Genomic DNA, 15,526 nt, shown 5'->3' on the forward strand with positions numbered 1-15,526 from the left:
GTAACTGGACTGGGCATCTACTGTGCTGTAATTCCCCTCCCCGGTTAGTTGGTGTGTTGTTATAATAAATTATGGTGGGTGGTTGTTTATCAAACAGGATGTACTTGCTTAACCGCTACGCTGAAGCTGAAGTTGAAAACTAAGGCAAGTGCAAAAACCACAAAGAACAGTGTTAATGCTTAAGCATATTTTAAAGGACGCTGAATTTTCCAAGAAATACAAGGACAGCCCATATAAGGAAGATGATTGCTATATGAGCCAAAGGGCAGACACCGGAGGAAGACGTCTTACTTCAGCCTCAACGACCACCGGGAGGCAGAAAAGACCCCCTAGCAACAACCTAGACATGCGCAAGAGTACTACGACCACATCAAAGAAAGCAGAACTAAAAGCATATAAAAAGAGACTGTTTCAACACGACACTGCGGCAGTTGGCGGAGCTGTGACTCCCCTGTCGCCCAGCGCTGTCCTTTGCTCATATTCTCTTGCTACAATTAATAAATTCTAATTGATATATGGATCCATTGTGGTCCAAATTTATGACAGATTGGTGCCGTGACTCGGATTAGGAACGGTGGGCTACGGCTCTTTGGGGAGGCGCCCCGCGCTTGTCCGCGGCCCCGTATGAGACTGGCAGCCCACTGCAACCTAACCGACGAACCTAAAATCGGAATATTGAGCAAAGGGAGAACCGGTTAAATCCCATAATATTCTGTGCACGGAAGTCCGGACGAAGACGCGGGACGCGTAAGTATACTGCGATTTTGTTCGCAGGGAGTTCCGTTCGGGCGGGATTGGGTATCCTGGAATATAACGAATGAGAGGCTCGACACACTGAGCCAAGCGAGAGCGGACCCTTTAGTACTGCGGTTCCCAACTTCCGCGAGGAATTGGGCCAGGAATAAGGGGAGCAAGTGTGTGTGTGGTTGTGGATATTCCAGAAGATGGGTGCGAAGGGTAGCAAGCCTTCGACTCCCATGGGATGGGTACCCCCTAAAGTACCTAGGAATACCCCTCTAGTTCATATCTTAGGCAATTGGAAATACTTCCTAGAGACATTAAGGAAGGGCAAGGAGAAAATGATAAAATATTGTGCTAAGATATGGGGAGGGAAGAAAATCTTACGAAATGTCTTATGGCCAGTTAATGGGTCAGAAGAAAGTTGGCTAAAGCAACAGTTAAATCTTTGGGTTAATAATAAAGAATTGCTTAACTATGTGAAAGGACCCAAGAGTAAGAACTTGAAGCAGGACCCCCCCGGAAGAAAGACAGTCTGCACTAAGCAGCTACGGTTTTCAGGGTAGAAGAAATAGTATCAGGGACACATCTATCGTAGAAAAAGAGGAACCCCTGAATGAAGTTAAAAGTACTAAAAAAGAGGAACCTCAGAGAGAGATTATAAAGAACCCTCTGAGAAAAAGATTAGTAAAAAGTGACTTTGAGGCTAGGACGCTGAAGATTCCCCCTGAGAGTCCCTTGGGGAACCTCTTAGAGAACTGGAGTTGTTATTCCAGCACTTATAGAAGATCAAAGGAGAAAATGATTAACTATTGTATTGAAGTGTGGGGAGGTAGAAAAATAGGAAATAATACCTATTGGCCCATATATGGTACTTTTAAGAATTGGGTATGTGAACTTTTAAATTGGTATGTTAGTGATAAAAAACCCTTTTGCCCAGAGGAGAGTTTTTATGCAGCTATATGGTTAGAAGCCAGTGAAGATATTCACTTGTTTTCTTTAAGAGAAAGAAGGAGCCAAATGAACTCTATTAAAAATTTGGAGTCATGGAGGTCTCCTCCATCATATTTATTGAATGAAGAAAAGAACCAGAGGTACAGAGTATTTGATAAGATGCAAAAGAAGGATGAGAGTCCTACTGAATGGCTGGAAAGATTAAGAAAAGTTCTCCAGCAGTATTTAGATGTCAACCTTGATGACCCAGTAGGACAAGAATTCCTTAAGACACAATTTGTGGCAAAATCATGGGAAGACATTAGAAAGAAAATTCAGAAATCAACAAATTGGCGAGATAGAGGACTGAATGAGTTGTTGAGAGAGGCCCAGAAAGTGTATAGAAGGAGAGAGGAAGAGAATCAGAAGCAGGAACGAGCAGAGACAACCAGGCGGGAACCAAGAAATTGTTTCCATTGTGGAAAAGAGTATGTGAAGAGGAATTATATATAAAGAGAGAATTCGAGATGAAGAAGTTATAAAGGTGCGGAATAAGACGGTCAGGAACTCTCTATATTTTAGGGGACCGTAGCCATCCTGAGCCCTTGATAAAATTAAAATCAGGTCCCCACAGACAGGAGTTCACCTTTTTAGTAGACACAGGAACTAAAAAAAAAAAAAATGTTTGAAATTGGAGCTAAATTTGTCATGGGTGAACTCCTGGTTGTCCCTGAAATTGAGTATAATTTATTGGGACAAGATCTAATCGTAAAATTACAATTGGAAATGAAAGTTCCTTGACCATGGAAAATAAACAACAAATAAACCCAAATGTTTGGTATTTTACCTGAAAGAGGACTTTTGGACATTCTCTCTAAAAGAACAAAGTAGAAATTATGTTACCTTTGAGTGGGAAGGCATTCCCTATCTCAAGAGGTACAGATGAAATAAGAATGCCACACCCCCTGGCATCCCAAAACCTTGGGAGAAGTAGAAAGAGTGAATGGGGATTTTAATGCTGCTATATTTAATGCTGCTGTATTTAATGCTGCTATACTTAATGCTGACAAATAATATACTGACAAATACGAGTCTCATACCAAAGTGTTGGGATATTGCTCATTAAATAAATACAGTGTGACTGCATATATTTAACAGGGTTATGAAAATGTAAAAACACAAATTCGAGCTGCAGAACATGGATGGACACATGCGAGTTGCATTGAAAGACTAGTAAATCCCACACGCTGGAAAGAAGACACCAAGCTAGTCTTAAGAAGATAAGTTATGATAGAGACATTGAGCAATTTCTTTGCTGCCTTACCTTTTGGAATTAAGTGCCTATTAGCATTTATTGTGGCATTCATTATATCATTGCTTGTATATTACTTATGGAAGATCGCGAAGTGGGGAAAAGGAATGTGTTAAAATATATTGGTACTTACATAACATTGAGGGAACATGCAAATCTAGAAGACATTGATACCCGAGATATAAGAGTGCGGTGTAATACACCAGGTTGTGAATGTTATCCATTTGTTTGTTTTAAATGTAAAAAGTACCAAGAGAAATGGTGGAAGCACTGTACATACGGATATCCTCCTAGAGGAGTCTGTGATCAGTGCTATCGATCAGAACGAAAACTTACTGAGTGGGCATTAAAACACCTGGACAAAAAAGGTGTTCCGTTTGGATCCCTCGAACATTGGAAATATTACCATAGGGGAGTTAACCCTCAATATTTTTGTTATGAATTCACAGTACCAGTTCCTTTCGTAATAGATATAGTAAAAGTCCAGTGCCGATGGGATGTTAGTGCCGTGTCGTGTAACGGGCCTATGGTAAAGGCTGCCTCGTGGTCCGCATATACAGTACGTCTCACTAAAAAAGAAGAGGCAGAGGCATATTTCTCCTGGGGGGCTTGGTACACTTGCTGCCGAGAACATTGGTACTCCTGCTGCCGAGAAGATGAAACACCCTGTGGCTCGAAGCAATCGAGTCAACAGGCGAGGCAGAGGAGGAAACGCCAAAGAACGGAAGAGCCTAAGTTGTGGGACACGAAAGCAGCGATGGCCGAACTCCCTCAGGACTGGTGAAGATAAGAGAGCTGGTAATATCCAAATTAACAAAAGAAACAAAGTTAATAAAGAAAAAGTCTTTTCTCTAGGCACTGTTTACATAATTGCAGTTTCCATTGTAATATCGGCGGTACCGACACATGCAAAAAACCCGCATGAACCATTCAAATGGAGCTTGATTAGATGGGAAAACCAAAAAGTGCTCGCCACTTTTACAGGGACGGGAAACCCCACCTTTCACATATATCTGTGTGATTTAGTTGTTATAGAGCCATGTCTAAACGCTTACCCATACTATATGTGCCCTGCTTCAAATCTGGGAAAACCTTACTGTAGTTACCCTGGACACTACTATTGTGGTTATTGGGGATGCGAAACTTTAGCATCAGACTGGGAAGTAACCCATCCTGATCAATACTTACAAACATTCTGGGGAAAAGAAAATTCTGGATGTAGACCCCCTCAGCGGGACTTCTCCTGGGGAATAACAGATGTTGGAAATTGTAATGGTATAACATTAAAAGTTCTCCAGATAATGGATGAGAGTTGGATAATAGGCCGAACATGGGGAATAAGATTACGAGAGGAAGGAGTTGACCGAGGGGGACATTTTTTAATAAAGAAAGAGAGAATACCTTATGATCCTCCTCTCCCAGTAGGACCAAATCCAGTTTTGAATCCAGACTCCTCAAGAGCCAAGAGTGGCCTGGCCATCACTATGTCTACTTTGACAGGTTTGCAGCAGAATGTGCCCAATGCTGCTAAACCTTCTGCTGAACCCTCTGTGCCCAAGCTGTTGGAATCTAAAGACCCTTTATGGGAATTGATGCAGACTTCTTATCAGGCTCTCAACAAGAGTAAACCAAACCTTACATTGGATTGTTGGCTATGTTATAATATCAGGCCGCCGTATTTTGAAGCAATAGGAAGACCTAATAAAGTTCGATGGTCAAATGGGTCGAATCCCCTAGAATGCAAGTGGGAGGAACAAAGAAATCACAGTCAGGGGATAACAATCCAAATGGTGACAGGCAAAGGTAGATGTATTGGGACTGTTCCTGCTAGGTACCAACCCCTATGCAATGAGACTATCTCTAGATGGGCCATAGGGGAACATAGAAAGAAACGTGACAAATGGATAATACCTTCAGGAGGAGCAAAATGGGTATGTTCAGACATAGGATTAACTCCATGCATATCTCTAAATGTCCTTAATGAGAGTATATTTTGTGTCCAAGTAATTATTATACCTTGGATTATGTATCACACCTCAGAAGAGGTATTTCGACATTTTGAAGGAGAACTTTCTAGACAGGCCAGAGAACCTGTCACTATAGTAACTGTAGTAGGCTTGTTGCTTGCGGGTGCAGGAGCAGGAACTGGAATAGCTTCTCTGATAAAGGGAAAAGAAATACAAAATTTACAACTAGCTGTTGATGAAGATTTGGCAAGACTAGAACAAACTATAGAAAATTTAGCTACATCGGTCAAATCACTATCAGAAGTCGTCCTGCAGAATAGAAGGGGATTAGATTTGTTATTTTTAAAAGAAGGAGGATTATGTGTAGCTCTTAAAGAAGAATGCTGTTCTTATGTTGACCATACAGGAGTAGTATTAGATGCTATGGCAGAATTAAAGAAGCGGTTAGAACAAAGGAAGAGAGATAGAGAAGCCAATCGATCGTGGTATGAAAACTGGTTTAGTGTTTCACCATGGCTAACCACTTTACTCTCGACCTTAGCAGGACCAATAATCATGATCATACTGGAACTAATGTTTGGACCATGCATTTTAAAATATATTTTACGCTTTATTAAAGAATGCTTTGAAGTTGCAAAACTATTAATGCTTACTTCGGGATATAGTGTTATAGCCATAGATGAGCCTGATAATGAGTGTGACAGTAGTCATGTTAAAAGAAATAATGCTTACTCTTGGGGGGAACAAGAAAGCAATGTTTGATAAACAAATAATCATAAAGATAAATAGGGGGGATTATAATAAATTATGGTGGGTGGTTGTTTATCAAACAGGATGTACTTGCTTAACCGCTACGCTGAAGCTGAAGTTGAAAACTAAGGCAAGTGCAAAAACCACAAAGAACAGTGTTAATGCTTAAGCATATTTTAAAGGACGCTGAATTTTCCAAGAAATACAAGGACAGCCCATATAAGGAAGATGATTGCTATATGAGCCAAAGGGCAGACACCGGAGGAAGACGTCTTACTTCAGCCTCAATGACCACCGGGAGGCAGAAAAGACCCCCTAGCAACAACCTAGACATGCGCAAGAGTACTACGACCACATCAAAGAAAGCAGAACTAAAAGCATATAAAAAGAGACTGTTTCAACACGACACTGCGGCAGTTGGCGGAGCTGTGACTCCCCTGTCGCCCAGCGCTGTCCTTTGCTCATATTCTCTTGCTACAATTAATAAATTCTAATTGATATATTGATCCGTTGTGGTCCAAATTTATGACATTGTTATGCCTGCTTGCGGGTTGTTAGCGTACACAGTGATATTCTCCCAATAATCTGTTTACCAGATGCTGTACTGAATGTTAGTAAGAACTACTTTCAGTAAGGTCTTCCAATCATGAGGTGTAAAAACAGAGGTGGAACTCAGCGTCTTCAAATACGCAAAAGTATTGCTTGAGGACACACCAGTTTCCCTTACCAATTGCCTCAATTCCTTTGTCACCTCATATGGCAGAGGCTGGAATTGAGGGGGCTGACATTGGCAATAAACAACTGGGCATGCATGTATAACCTGCAAGTCTCCCACCCGAGACGCCTCCTCCCAACACTGTTCCTACCTGTCAACCGATTTTCCCCCACTTGCCCCCTCGCTCCCTCCTGGTAGAAGCATCCCTGGTCCCTCTTCCTCATCCTCCCATGCCTCCCCCCCGTGGCCCCAGTAAACCCGGTTCCCTGTGGGGGTTGGTGGTGGATGATGGACGTGGCGTGGGGGAGAGGCCCTCCCCTTGCCCCCCCCATGCCTACGGCTGGAGCGGGGCAGGGCTGGGGCCGGAAGAGACGGGTCGACTTCCGGTCCGTTTGGTGCGCAAGATAATGGTGCCCATGCCAGTGCACGTGATCGCTGTTCATCTACAGCAAGAGGTGGCAAATAGGCTGGGTTCCCCCCCTCATTACTGCTTCGGGGCCCCCTACGCTGACCCCATCAGCTGGGATCCCGTGTTAAAGGCTCTGTTCCCTTTCCGTGACCCGTGTTCCCGTGGCTACAGGTACCTGACCTGTAACTTAACTCGCAAGTGTTTCCCTCCCCTCACGGTAAACCCCATGCATTTGTGTATCTACGTGTGGGATTTGGGCTGCGACCAGCAGCGTGGGTGAGGGTTTGTGTGTTAGTGGGGGATGATTGTACTGTTCACTCGTGGGCTCTGTGCAAGGCAGACATGATTTGCCAGGCTGGAATGGCATTATTAGCTCAGGAGTCTCCTGCCTGAGCTTTCAGTCTCATGAGATTTCTGATTTTGTCCCATATTTCTAAGTGTAGGGCTTCTACAAGCGGCAGCTCTGGCATGGCCGTTTTAATAAATTGTACAAACTCTGTTAATTCAGCCCTTGTGGTTTGTATGTGATAAGGTCTCAGTAGGATAGCCAAGGCATCTGGGATTTGGCGGCCTGGGGGGGAAAAGGGGGTCAGGAGGGGAGAGACCTCCCCAAACTCACCCAGGGAGCTCCCAGTCCCACCTGGGACCCCCTAAACACACCCAAAACCCGCCAGAATCCCCCATTAACAGTCCGAGGAACCCACCCAGAACTCCCAAAAACCGCCTAAAAATCCTCCTGAAAAAAAACCACAGAAGTATGCCTGGTCTTAAACTTTTAATTTGTTTTTCTAACAAATGGACATGGCCTAGAACTTGTCCATCATCCACTGTCTCTTTCACCGATTCAATCTCCTGCCAATAATTTCTCCCCACTGCTGGGTGGGTTCCTTTGTCAAGCACTAGAACTTGTTGGGTAGCAGGCCCAGTCCTGATTCATATTTTTCATGGGGATCTGCATGAGGGGATTGAGTCTTCCATGAGCAAACTGGGAGATGACAGCATGTTAGCTTGCAATGTAGATGTGTTGGAGGGTAAGAAGGCTGTGCAGAGGGACCTGGACAGGCTGGATCTCTGGGCAGAGACCACAGGCATGAGGTTCAAGAGTGCCTTTGGTGCCTCTGGCCACAAGAACCCCCTGCAGCTCCAGGCCGGGGGCAGAGTAGCTGCAAAAGGTCTCTGTGGGAAAGGCCCTGAGGGTGCTGGTCGACAGAGGCTGAACCTGAGCCAGCGGGTGCCCAGGTGGGCAAGAAGGCTAACGGCATGCTGGTCTGTATCAGAAATAGCGTGGCCAGCAGGAGCAGGACAGTGATTCTTCTGCTGGACTGGGCACTGGTGAGGTCACACCTGGAGTGCCGTGTCCAGTTCTGGGCCCCTCAATTCAGGAAGAACATTGAGGGGCTGGAGTGGGTGGAGAGCAGGGCAATGGAGCTGGGCAAGGGTCTGGAGTGCATGTCCTGTGAGGACCAGCTGAGGGAGCTGGGGTTCTCCAACCTGGAGAAGAGGAGGCTCAGGGCTGACCTTCTCCCTGTCCACAACTTCCTGACAGGAAGGTGGAGCCAGGTGGGGGGTCAACCTCTTCTCCCAGGCAACAGGCAATAGGACAAGAGGACATGAGGACCTATCTGTCAGGGGATGTTTGTCACGGAGAGGAGCAGGACTTTTTGGGCAGAAACAGGGACTAGGTACTGAAATGGGCTGCCCAGGGAGGTGGTGGAGTCACTGTCGCCAGAGGTGTTTAAGGAAAGACTGGACATGGCACTTAGTGCCGTGGTCTGCTTGACGTGCTGGGGATGGGGCGTAGGCTGGACGCCAGTTGATCTCCGAAGTCTCTGCCAACCTCACGGACTCTGGGCTTCTGTGCCATCCCAGCCTTTGGGGACAGCGTGCTCAGAGGTTCTGTCCTTGCCTTGCCTTGCCCATCTCCTGGCTGCCAGGCAAGGGCCTTGTGACATCACAGCCTTTGTGGAACAGCGCGGTAGCTGAAAACTGTTAGCACTCTGTCCCTGTGCACAGAGCCTGGGCAGAAGTCAGCTGGCAGGAATGACCAGAGACTGTGCAGAGGTCCCGCAGCTCCTCAGGCTCTCTGTGTTCCTGCTCTTGCCTGGCACACTCAACCCTTGCAGCTGTGCCACAGATGCCATTACTGAAAATCGGGGTTTTCCTTGGATGGCACCTTGCCATAAAAGGCAGGAGAGGCTGGAGAGAGGGGAAGGAGGGGGGTCAGGCCAGTGGGATGGTGCCTGCAGGTCGTGAGCGCGGAGTCAGCAAGGCCTTGGGCCCACACGGTGTCAGGCAAGGACTGAGAGCCCCCAGGGAGAAGGAAAGCTGGGCAGGCCCAAAGGCTCCTCGGCCTCTTCCTTGCCAGCCCTTTGCCCAAGGCCCCGAGGCAGAGGTGGGGCTCAGCCCCTGTGCAGCAGTCGGGCATAGGCTGAGCCCCAGGGACACCAGACCCAGGCGGCCTGAGCTCTTCTTCCTGTGACATCTGCCTGGGGCAGCCCAGACAAGACTGAGTCTCTCCAGGAGAGGCCAAGCCCAGCCAGAGAGGGCTCAGCCCTCTGAGGCTGCACTCACTCCGAAGGGAACAAAGGGCTCTGAGCCAGAGAGGGGATGAGAGACGGGTACAGGCTTGGGAATTGCCGGGAGAGTTTTGAGATGAATACAAGGGAAAGGGATGTATGTATCAGGGTTTAATTACACTGATACTTTTGGTCTGTGTTTGGCCCAGCCACCTGTGAGAGTTTATGGTTTTCCTGCCAAGTTATGAGAAAACAAGCACTGATAATCGGGAACTTTGTCCTTGAAGAGAGCTTCTTGTATAAGCTATATTTAATTGTTGTTTTATGATTGGCTCATCGTCCTCCAAGGTCACTTGAAAGAGAAATTGAAGACTAGGATGATGAAGTAAACCCCTAGACTCATTTGGAAAAGACCCCCCCCAGGTGCAGTAGGCAGGTGCAGGGAAAGCCATGCATGAGCAGAAGAGATAGTACTTGCATAACGGAGGGAGGGACTGAAGACCTCTAGCTGGGCGGTGCTGTCCACACCTGCTTAGGTAGAGGTCATTCAGCTAATTGTATAAAAAGCAGATAGCTCTTTTTGGAGGAGAGCAAGCTTCACATCAAGGACAACATTGCCTTTTGCCGGGACGCCTGCTTTTTTTGTGAGCCTGCCGACTCTCTCCAGGAATACAGCTTCTGCTATGGGTAATTCTAGGCATTCTGGGTTGGTAAGAAACACCTGGGTAATTGGGGGAGTCATACCAAGGGCTTATTTTCCTCCTCCTTCCTCTCTTTCGGGTTTGTTCATTTTGTTGGCCACCTCTTGGTAATAAATATCAGTGCCTGTCAAGCTTTCAATGGTGTCATGGTTTCGGTTTCAGTATCCTTCGAACTCTCCCTATCACAGATGTCTAAGAACAAGTCCCTTAGAAGAGGGAAGCAGAGAGGTCTAGTGTTGACCCCAGCACTAGGGTGTGCAAGGCAGAGCGGAGAATATCCCCTACGAAAGAATCTTGTTCATCCGTCTTTGCTGTTCTGACAGGCGCTTCTTGTCAGAGATCATTCTGTGAGCATCTTTTTGTTCTTTCTTTCAACATGGGTTGCAAGCTGTGGGGTGGGCTATCAGCACTGGAGGATAGACGCGCAAGGGGAGCATTTTCCTGCCAGTCTGAATCAGATGTTACTTCTGGTGGGCTGTCTTTTTGGTGAATCTAAGCACATCCCTTGCAATTGTTTTTTTTCCTGGTGGTACGCAACCTGAGAAGTGTCAGCAGAACGGGAAGGAGGTCCTTGCAGTAAGAGGTCAGTGTTGTGGTGGGGGAAAAACAGTTTTCTCCCTGAAGTTCTAAAATGTTAAATCCCCAGGGGGTGGTGACACTTGAGGTCTGAGCCAATGAGCGCTTTTGCAAAATATAAACATATCACACTTAGACCGGAAGAGAAGGTGATGTTGTTGAAAGTAGTTGTAGTTATTGTAGAAGTAGCCATATTGTAGAGCCACGAGGAGAATGGGCAAGAGCCCCCCTGGGGGTCACAGCCTCCCAGCCCCCGGCTGGGGTCACAGAAACTCGGAAACAGTGTTAAACTGGACTGAGGTCTGTGACTGAGAAGCTAAAGAAGTTTCCTCCACCGTAAGAAGCAGACAGAGCAGCAGCAGAGACAGCAGCGGACGAAGAAAGTGGCAGAGAATCAGAAGATAAGAGAGAAGCAGCAGAGGCATTGCAGCCAAGGAAAGAGAGACACAGAGTTGTCTGAAGAGAAAGAGAGCCAGCAGCAGAGAGAGCAGGACTAAGCTCTACAGAGACAGAGTTTTGGGATAAGAACTGAACCAAAACCCCCCAAACTCCTTGGAGACCCCTCCTAGAGAGAGGAGGATGATGGACTTTTAGTCTTGGAGTGCTACAGCACTGCAGGAAGGCGCTGAAAAGCTCAGAGAAGGAATGCGGAGGGGGTGACCTTGGCCCCCCTTGCTGCTTGAGACAGAGCACAGAGCTCTGCAAAGGGGACTTGAATCCCCTGAAAATACGGACCGTCACAAAGACCCCTGATCTTCGTTGATATGACTGTGGTGACGCGACTGTTGTCCGGGTGAACGCAGCCCACGGATGAGAAGACCCTTGCTTGGAGATGAAGGGTTGAGAGGGGCTTGGATACTCCCCTCGTGTGTACTGGCAGAGATCCAGCTACAGCTGCTGCATGAGAGAGAGAGAGAGAGAGAGAGAGCCGGGTGCCCTAGAGACATTGATGCTCTGAGAGTAGACAGGATCTTTTCCTTCTTCCCTCCTGGACTCTTATTTGGAAGGGAGAAGATATTTGATCCATTGTAAATACTGTTTTGTCATGGTAAAGATAGCTGAGATTGTGTGTGTAATGTATTGTAATATTTATTTGTACAGTCATTGTAATATATAATCCCTTCCCCCCATTCTGAGTCTCGTGAGGTGTCTGAAAAACCGATCTCACACTGGGTTGAGATGTGGGAGGGGGGCTGGGACTAGAGAATTGGATTTTGGGGTTCTCAAACCATGACAAGTGTGAAGGAACCTGAGAGGGGAACTTTGGTCAGAATGTTTCACTCAGTCAGTATGTGCCTTTGCCTTTGTGATTTTTTTTGCAGTGGCTATCTGTATTCCCAGTGGAGCAGAGCCACAAAATATCATAGTGCAGTCCAACCCCTGTGCCACAGGCCCCTGTGTGATGTCATGACCTATCCTTTCCATTCCAGAATGGCCCCAGGAAACCAAAGAACACATATAACACTCGCCCACATTGACGCCTTTCCTGTGTTCCTTGGACCCCTTTGTGATGTCACGGTCTATCTTCTCCATTCCGGAATAGCCCCTGGCAACCCAAGAACCAGCGCCCCACATTGTCAGAATGCAGCCTTGTCACGGCCTATCCAATTCCTAAAGGCCCCTGGAATATAAAGAACACACATCCCACTCCCCTACATTGCAGCCTTACTTCTGTGCTATGGGTCCCTTTGTGATGTCACAACCTATCCTCTCCATTTCAGAATGGCCCCTGGAAAACTGAGAACCAATGCCCAACAGTGTCACAGTGCAGCCCCACAGGTGTGCCATTGGCCCCTTTGTGATGTCATAGTCCATTCCCTCCATTCCAGAATGGCCCCAAAAACCAAAGAACCAAGGCCCCACAGTGTCATAAAAAATCCTGAAAAATCAGGACTATGCCTCCTCCAAAACATCATTAATCCTAAATCATGCTGGAGTTCCTTTCTGCTTCCAGGAATTTTAACCTCTTCCAGGATAGCTCTTTGTCAGGGGGAATGCATATAGCTCTTCCTCTCCACCATATGCCATCACCCTTGCAGTTCCTTGCCATGCCTGACCTTGTCTTGCCATGCCTGATCTTGCCTTGCCTTGCCTACCACTCCCTTGCCTTACCTTTCCTTACCTACCTCTCTGTTGCCTTGAAGACTCACCCTTTGCCTTGGTCTGCCTACCCCTGGCTTGCCTTGCATTGCATTATATACCCATCCTCTGCCTAGATTTGCCTACCCTTTTCTTGCCTGGCCTTGTCTGCCCCTCCCTTGCCTTACCTTGCCTTGCCTTGCGTATGCCTGCCTTGCCTGGCCTTGCCTTGCCTGCCCATCTATTGGCTTCCTTGTGTTGCCTATGACAAACCTGCTTTCATAGGATGTTTTCTACAGATATCCAGCCCAAATTACACTTTTTCATTCCTCATCCTTCATGTCCTCAGCATTAGGGAAAGCACTCAGGTTCATTTTACTGTGGAAATAATTCACATCAGGTACAAGGCAGCAGCATCACAGACACTGAAACAGTCACAGTGACATCCCTGTCCATCTTTCAGGTACTGTGTCGCTTTTCCCACTCTCATATTCCTCACTGTGTTCCTTCTCACACTTTCCAAGAAGTCCAGCCTACCCCATCTGGCTGAGATGAAGGTCTTCATTGCAGCCTGCTTGGTTCCATGGTTTGGATTTGTGACCAAACCAGTATGGATAACTCACCCATGTTTTGGCTCTTGCTGAACAGTGCTGGCACAGGGCTGAGGGTTTTGCTGTTTTTTCCACTTTCCTGCCAGTGAGAAGGGTGGGAGTGGGCAAAAGGTTATGAGGAGACACAGCCAGGACAGTTGGCCCCAAGTCACCAAAGGGATAACCCGTAATATATCATAAAATCATGGAATGGTTTGGATTGTAAGGGACCTTAGAGATCATCTCATTCCAACCCCCTGCCACAGGCAGGGACACCTTAAGTGCTCAGAGCCCCATCCAGCCTGGTCTTGAAACACCTGCAGGGATGAGATGTTAACAACTTCTCTGGACAACCTGTGCCAGGGCCTCACCACATTCCCAGTAAGAATTTCTTCCTAACACCTCATCTAAATCTGCCCCCCTATAGTTTAAGGCCATTCCCCCTTGTCCTATTACTCCACACCCTTGTGAAAGGGGCCTCTCCAGCCTTCTTGTAAGTCTCCTTTAGGCACCAGACGGTTTTTCTCTAGCATGACTGCAACATCATGCTTAGCAATGAAAGCTGGGGGAAGAAGGGGGAAGACATTCAGAGGTATGGTGCCGACGCCTAAAAACTATCTGACACAGTTCTACACCTTTTAAAACTTCTCTGACTGTTAAATAAGACAATCTGACTGTATCACTAAAATAGAGGCTTTATTCTTCAGTCCTTGTCATCCTCAGGTAATGGCAGAAAGGCATGCGATGTTTACATTAAGACATTTTTATCACACTTAGCGCAATGATTTCTAGGCTACAGGAAAAGAGGCATGCAGGGATCTATTTTACACACCATTACATACATCTTTCAAATTTACACACCCTATTCAGACTTTTAAACAACATACAACTATTGCTAAATATATACCCGTATATATCTCATAAGTGGTGTTAACTTTAACAGTCTCTTCTTCCTTATTTTTAACTTTGGTTGCAGGTATTCATCACAGGTATCCTTCAGCTGGAGTTAGCAGCTTCTTTTCTCACTTTCACAGGCTGCCCAAGGTCACTTGGTAGATTCCAGCGTTATCTCTGAGGCCTCTGGCTGAGTTGCTGCTTCAGGGCCTCTAGCCTGAACACTTGTTTGGTTTCCCACAGTATAGCGTTTTTCTTCCCAATTGACTGTTGCAGTACCGCATGTGAACAAGCTGTCCCACTACATTTCATTTAATCCAGAAGTGTCACAGATGTGGTACAAGCCATGGGGCTGTAGCTCCTTCTGCCTGTGATCCACCTCCTCCTGGCTGTGTACATTTGGGCTGCAGCAGCTCAGCTGTGACTCCAGGTTTGGGTGCAGACAGTCACAGGGAAACCTGAGCACTGATCTGACCACAGACTGTTCTACATGGAGCAGTGAGTGCTGGGCTGCAGGTACAGCCCAACCTTCACATCTGTACTGTTCTACAGATCGACCTTCACCCCTGTGTTGTGCTGTGCTGCAGATACAGCCTGACCTTCACACCTGGGCTGTGCTGCAGGTACAACCTGACCTATCTGTTGTTGCAATGCTCTTCAATAGCCTAACTCTTGGGTACCTGTGCATCCATATGACGGACTTTTATAGCCAGCCCCCCCGCCCCCCCCGGTTTAACAACCCCCTCTGGAGTACGAATAACGGACCGGCACTGTTATTATTATATAATGATATATAATAATATTATATATTATAGTATAGTACATATCACCGTTGTTTTGTTGTTGTCATTGTTGTTCTTGTTGTTGTTGCTGTTTCAAAGGGAAAGGTTTGTATTTGAAAGGGAGTTTGAGGACAGGTTACCCTTTAAGTCGTTTCAACATTGAGACTGGCCAGACACAGCAATACCTGTTAAAGAAAAAACTCTTATTTTGGGAAGAGGCGAGCATCTGGCTTCTGCGTTTTGGCTTTGTTTTGATGCTTCTGAGTTGTTTTTTAACTTGGAATCCCGTGAGGGCGCCCGGGGCAGCGGGGCGGGCGTGCATTGGCGAAGTGGGTAAAGGCCGGGGTGTGCGGGGGCTGCTCGGGTGGGCGGCAGGTGAGGGCAGAGGGGTGTGTCCTGTGTGGAGGGACCGGCGCCGGGGGGTTGGGGGTCCCTGAGGTGTGGGGAGCAGGTTTGGTGGTCCCTGGGGCTCAGGGGAGTGGCCAGCGGCGCCTCTGCCCTGCCCCTGCCCCCGCAGGGCCGCCCGTGCCTGCCTGTTGCTTGGGTTCCGGAGGAGGGTGTTGT

This window comes from Pseudopipra pipra, chromosome 18 (assembly GCF_036250125.1).
Source record: "Pseudopipra pipra isolate bDixPip1 chromosome 18, bDixPip1.hap1, whole genome shotgun sequence".
Lineage (NCBI taxonomy): Eukaryota > Metazoa > Chordata > Aves > Passeriformes > Pipridae > Pseudopipra > Pseudopipra pipra.